This window comes from Palaemon carinicauda, chromosome 21 (assembly GCF_036898095.1).
Source record: "Palaemon carinicauda isolate YSFRI2023 chromosome 21, ASM3689809v2, whole genome shotgun sequence".
NCBI classification, from domain to species: Eukaryota; Metazoa; Arthropoda; class Malacostraca; order Decapoda; family Palaemonidae; genus Palaemon; species Palaemon carinicauda.
In genome coordinates, this window is record NC_090745.1 from 13,030,452 (window position 1) to 13,037,951 (window position 7,500).

The window sequence follows — 7,500 nt, forward strand, 5'->3', positions numbered from 1 at the left end:
TAGTCTGATTGCTCACAGTAAACAAATCTAGTATAGATGGTCCTAACTAGTACAGCTTTGCTGATCATTGTGATACACATTGAGGTGTCCCCAGTCAGAAAGGTATTTTCTGCTTTCCCTCCGTTAATCTTATATCAAGTGGTCAGTTGCCTGATGCATTCTCTCCAATGCCTTCTATGATGAAGGGCATCCTCCTCCACTAAACCTCTTTTCTCCATATCACTCTTCTCCTAAATCTTCATCAATATCTCTGCCTCCCTCGCGATCTTTTCCCTCTAACAGGTTCCTCCCAATCACTTCTTACTCCCTCCTCACTATGCAACCTTAACACGTGCCCACACCATCTCAGTCGTGACACTCTTATCACCTCTGTAACCTTTACTACGCCTGCTAGTCTTCTTATTTCACCATTTTCTAATCTTCCAAGTAGTGATATTCCCACAATCCACCTCAGCATTCATATCTTCGTTCTCTCAAGCTTTTCTTCCTCTTTCCGTCTTAGAGCCCTTGTTTCCGATCTATACATTAACACAGGTCTTATTACTGTGCTATAGATCTTTACTTTTGACTTGATGGCTTTTTATTTTCACATTCCACTCCTGCTACCTCTCCACTTCCCACAAGCTATCTTTATCCTATTTTCAACTTCACCCTCACATCTTTCGTCCTGAATCATAGTGGCTCTACTTTCATGCATAGCTATCCTGTCCCTACCCCCCCCCCCTTACTGCCCACCATAGCTTCCGTCTTATCCACATTTACTCTCAAGCTACCCCTCTCAAAATCCTCTTGCCACTGTGCAACCTTTCCTTGTAAGTCTTCGCCATTTTCAGCAGTAATCACCAAATTATCTGCATATAGCAACTCAACTCTTTATTTCTAATTTCTTCACTTACCACATCCATGACCTCCACTCAGATATATATATATATATATATATATATATATATATATATATATATATATATATATATATATATATATATATATATATATATATATATATATAAATGGATGCCTGCGTTGATCTTACTAAACCAATGAAAGATCATAAGCAAGTAGAAAACTGGGTTAGAGTAGCTCACTGATAACAAGTGACGCTTTATCTAAAATATCCCTTCGGACCATCGGTTCCTAATCGCAGGATTCGTGTCGCACGTCATCGAACGGCCCAGTTCTGTTTAAGAGGAATCTGCGTGTGATTAAGGTCACATTGATCCTGTCACGTAGCCTCGTTGCCTAAACAAAGTCAGACTGGATTCGAGGTATGTTCCCGTACCTTATGATACATAACATCATGACTTCATTACTCAGTTTATTTTTCCTTTTGTTGTTTACCACTTTCTGTTTAATCTTTAGATTTTGTCACATATAATTGTGCATTTTTAACACTTTTTGTCAATGTATAAGTTATGTGCGTTGTCCAGATTCTCGGTATGTTGTTCCTAATTAGACGTAAAAACATGACTAGATATATCATCATGATAGATTGCTCAATTAACTTTTTACCTTTGTTGTTTATTGTTATCAATTTACAATCTTCACTTTCTTCAAATTTTAAAACTTAATATTTTTACTTTGCATACATTATTTTAGGTATCATTATAAGGTTTACATTAGTAAGTGCACTGCCATTGAGGAAAAATGCATTGATTTCTGCATCCGGTATCGTAGTAAACAAATGTATTTGGAGGAATTTCAGTGACTGATTAAATGTGCTGCTTTCAATGCATATCCGCCCAACTCTATTTTGCACCTGGGAAAATCGGTAGGAATAAAAGATTTATTGAGCGAAAACCCAGCCAACGGATTACTTGTTAATCCAAATGCGACATGTCCTGGATAATTCAGGAATTACGCATTTATCCAAATGCGACATGTCCTGGATGATTCAGGAATTATATATTCATCCAAATTTGACATGTCCTGGATAATTCAGGAATTGCGCATTCATCCAAATGTTACATGTCCTGGATGATTCAGGAATTACACATTCATCCAAATGCGACATGTCCTGGATAGTTCAGGAATTGCACATTCATCCAAATGCGACATGTTCTGGATAATTCAGGAATTACACATTTATCCAAATGCAACATGATCTGGATTATTCAGGAATTACACATTCATCCAAATGTGACATGTCCTGGATAATTCAGGAATTGCGCATTCGTCCAAATGCGACATGTTCTGGATTATTCAGGAATTACACATTCATCCAAATGCGACATGTTCTGGATTATTCAGGAATTACACATTCATCCAAATGCAACATGTCCTGGATATTTCAGGAATTGCGCATTCATCCAAGTGCGACATGTCCTGGATAATTCAGGAATTACACATTCATCCAAATGCGACATGTTCTGGATTATTCAGGAATTACACATTCATCCAAATACGACATATCCTGGATAATTCAGGAATTGCGCATTCATCCAAATGCGACATGTCCTGGATAATTCAGCAATTACACATTCATCCAAATGCGACATGTTCTGGATTATTCAGGAATTACACATTCATCCAAATGCAACATGTACTGGATAATTCAGGAATTGCGCATTCATCCAAATGCGACATGTCCTGAATAATTCAGAAATTACACATTTATCCAAATGCAACATGTTCTGTATTATTCAGGAATTACACATTCATCCAAATGCGACATGTACTGGATAATTCAGGAATTGCGCATTCATCCAAATGCGACATGTCCTGGATAATTCAGGAATTACACATTCATCCAAATGCTACATGTCCTGGATAATTCAGGAATTACACTTTCATCCAAATGCGACATGTCCTGGATAGTTCAGGAATTGCGCATTCATTCAAATGTGACACGTCTAGTATAACTCAGGAATTGCGCATTCATCCAAATGCGACATGTTCTGGATTATTCAGGAATTATACAATCATCCAAATGCGACATGTTCTGGATTTTTCAGGAATTACACATTCATCAAAATGCAACATGTCCAGGATAATTCAGGAATTGCGTATTCATCCAAATGCGACATTTCCCGGATAATTCAGGAATTACACATTCATCCAAATGTGACATGTCCTGGATTATTCAGGAATTACACATTCATCCAAATGCAACATGTCCTGGATATTTCAGGAATTGCGCATTCATCCAAATGCGACATGTCCTGCATAATTCAGAAATTACACATTCATCCAAATGCGACATGTTCTGGATTATTCAGGAATTACACATTCATCCAAATGCGACATATCCTGGATAATTCAAGAATTGCGCATTCATCCAAATGCGACATGTCCTGGATAATTCAGCAATTACACATTCATCCAAATGGGACATGTTCTGGATTATTCAGGAATTACACATTCATCCAAATGCAACATGTACTGGATAATTCAGGAATTGCGCATTCATCCAAATGCGACATGTCCTGGATAATTCAGGAATTATACATTCATCCAAATGCAACATGTTCTGGATTATTCAGGAATTACACATTCATCCAAATGCGACATATCCTGGATAATTCAGGAATTGCTAATTCATCCAAATGCGACATGTCCTGGATAATTCAGCAATTACACATTAATCCAAATGCGACATGTTCTGGATAATTTAGGAATTACACATTCATCCCAATGCAACATGTACTGGATAATTCAGGAATTGCGCAATCATCCAAATGCGACATGTCCTGGATAATTCAGGAATTACACATTCATCCAAATGAGACATGTTGTGGATTATTCAGGAATTACACATTCATCCAAATGCGACATGTACTGGATAATTCAGGAATTACGCATTCATCCAAATGCGACATGTCCTGGATAATTCAGGAACTACACATTCATCCAAATGCAACATGTTCTGGATTATTCATGAATTACACATTCATCCAAATGCGACATATCCTGGATAATTCAGGAATTGCGCATTCATCCAAATGCGACATGTCCTGGATAATTCAGCAATTACACATTCATCCAAATGCGACATGTTCTGGATTATTCAGGAATTACACATTCATCCAAATGCAACATGTACTTTATAATTCAGGAATTGCGCATTCATCCAAATGCGACATGTCCTGGATAATTCAGAAATTATACATTCATCCAAATGCGACATATCCTGGATAATTCAGGAATTGCGCATTCATCCAAATGCGACATGTCCTGGATAATTCAGGAATTATGTATTCATCCAAATGCGACATGTTCTGGATTATTCAGGAATTACACATTCATCCAAATGCAGCATATCCGGGATAATTCAGGAATTGTGCATTCATCCATATGCGACATGTCTTGGATAATTCAGCAATTACATATTCATCCAAATGCGACATGTTCCGTATTATTCAGGAATTACACATTCATCCAAATGCAACATGTCCTGGATAATTCAGGAATTGCGCATTCATCCAAATGCGACATGTCCTGGATAATTTAGGAATTATGTATTCATCCAAATGCGACATGTTCTGGATTATTCAGGAATTACACATTCATCCAAATGCAACATGTTCTGGATTATTCAGGAATTGCGCATTCATCCAAATGCGACATGCAATGGATAATTCAGGAATTACACATTCATCCAAATGCGACATGTTCTGGATTATTCAGGAATTACACATTTATCCAAATGCGACATCTCCTGGATGATTCGACAATTGCGCATTCATCTAAATCGATATCTCCTGGATAATTCAGGAATTACACATTTATCCAAATTTAACATGATCTGGATTATTCAGGAATTATGCATTCATCCAAATGTGTCATTTACTGGATAATTCAGGAATTACGCATTCATCCAAATGCGTCATGTCCTGGATAATGCAGGAATTGCGCATCCATCCAAATGTGTATCAGGAATTATGCATTCATCCAAATTTGACATGTACTGGATACTTCAGGAATTGCGCATCCATCCAAATGCGACATGTCCCGGATAATTCTGGAATTACATATTTATCCAAATGCAACATGATCTGGATTATTCAGGAATAACGCATTCATCCAAATGCGACATTTCCTGGATAATTCAGGAATTACGCATTTATCCAAATGCGACATATCCTGGATAATTCAGGAATTACACATTCATCCAAATGCGACATGTCCTGGATAATTCAGGAATTGCGCATTCATCCAAATGCGACATGTCCTGGATAATTCAGGAATTACACATTTATCCAAATGCAACATGATCTGTATTATTCAGGAATTATGCATTCAATCAAATGTGACATGTTCTGGATAATTCAGGAATTACGCATTCATCCAAATGCGCCATGTCCTGGATAATGCAGGAATTGCGCATCAATCCAAATGCGCCATGTTCTGGATTATTCAGAAATTACACATTCATCCAAATGCGACTTGTTGTGGATTATTCAGGAATTGCGCATTCATCCAAATGCGACATGCAATGGATAATTCAGGAATTACTCATTCATCCAAATGCGACATGTTCTAGATTATTCAGGAATTACACATTTATCCAAATGCGACATCTCCTGGATGATTGGACAATTGCGCATTCATCTAAATCGATATCTCCTGGATAATTCAGGAATTACACATTTATCCAAATGCAACATGATCTGGATTATTCAGGAATTATGCATTCATCCAAATGTGTCATTTACTGGATAATTCAGGAATTACGCATTCATCCAAATGCGTCATGTCCTGGATAATGCAGGAATTGCGCATCCATCCAAATGTGTATCAGGAATTATGCATTCATCCAAATTTGACATGTACTGGATACTTCAGGAATTGCGCATCCATCCTAATGCGACATGTCCCGGATAATTCTGGAATTACATATTTATCCAAATGCAGCATGATCTGGATTATTCAGGAATAACGCATTCATCCAAATGCGACATTTCCTGGATAATTCAGGAATTACGCATTCATCCAAATGCGACATATCCTGGATAATTCAGGAATTACACATTCATCCAAATGCGACATGTCCTGGATAATTCAGGAATTGCGCATTCATCCAAATGCGACATGTCCTGGATAATTCAAGAATTACACATTTATCCAAATGCAACATGATCTGTATTATTCAGGAATTATGCATTCATCCAAATGTGACATGTTCTGGATAATTCAGGAATTACGCATTCATCCAAATGCGCCATGTCCTGGATAATGCAGGAATTGCGCATCCATCCAAATGTGATATGTCCTGGATGATTCAGGAATTATGTATTCATCCAAATTTGACATGTCCTGGATACTTCAGGAATTGTGCATTCATCCAAATGCGACATGTCCTGGATAATTCAGGAATTGCTCATTCATCCAAATGCGACATGTCCCGGATAATTCTGGAATTACACATTTATCCAAATGCAACATGATCTGGATTATTCAGGAATTACGTATTCATCCAAATGCGACATATCCTGGATAATTCAGGAATTATGCATTCATCCAAATGTGTCGTGTCCTGGATAATTCAGAAATTATGCATTCATCCAAATGCGACATGTCCTGGATAATTCAGGAATTATGCATTCATCCAAATGTGACATATCCTTGATAATTCAGAAATTATGCATTCATCCAATTGTGACATGTCCGGGATAATGAAGGAATTACGCATTTAGTTTATTGAATATTTTTATAACTAATGTACCTGAGCCGTCAAAAGTGATGTCTGAATATTTAGGTAGATATGCACGCACACGCATACATGTAGATTCAACCCTTCCAACCCTCTTCCCCTTTTCTAATAAAACAGGGCAGTTTCGGCAAATTGTAAGAAATTGTGGTTTTCGAGTGTACCCTCCTAGGGGTGCCCCTCTTACCTGGGTATGGCTACGCCTCCTTTCCATACCCAATAGGTGAGGTGAAACCGAGTAGTCATACATCTGGAAATGTTGCTGAGGATGACAGAAACGAAATATATATATATATATACATACATACAAATATATATATATATATATATATATATATATATATATATATATATATATATATATATATATATATATATTATAGAACCAGATACTTTGCTTATTTCTATATATAGGAGATATTTTTCCTATCTGTGCACAACTAAACAAAGCCAGATACCAGAGGTATTGAGTCCCTCTAGCATCAAGCAGTAGGGCTAGCAACCTCATCCCTAAAGATTTTCTCAGTAACTGAAAGGTTACACCCTTTTATTCTTGTGCCCTTCAGAGTAGAAAAACCGCCTGAAAATAATAACCAAAAGACCTCGGACCTTTTGACAGGTAATGTTTGTGTTGCATAATGTGAGTAAAAAGAAATGCTAAGGCGAGATATTATGTCGTTAGCCAACGTCCAAACAAAGGAAATTGATGTGGAAAGGAGACGAATGTGGAAAAAGGTAGAGCCAGTGATCAACTAATTTTATTCCTGATATGGTTTGGTCATAATATTATTATTATTATTACTTGCTAAGCTACAACCCTACGTGGAAAAGCAGGATGCTATAAGGCCAGGGGC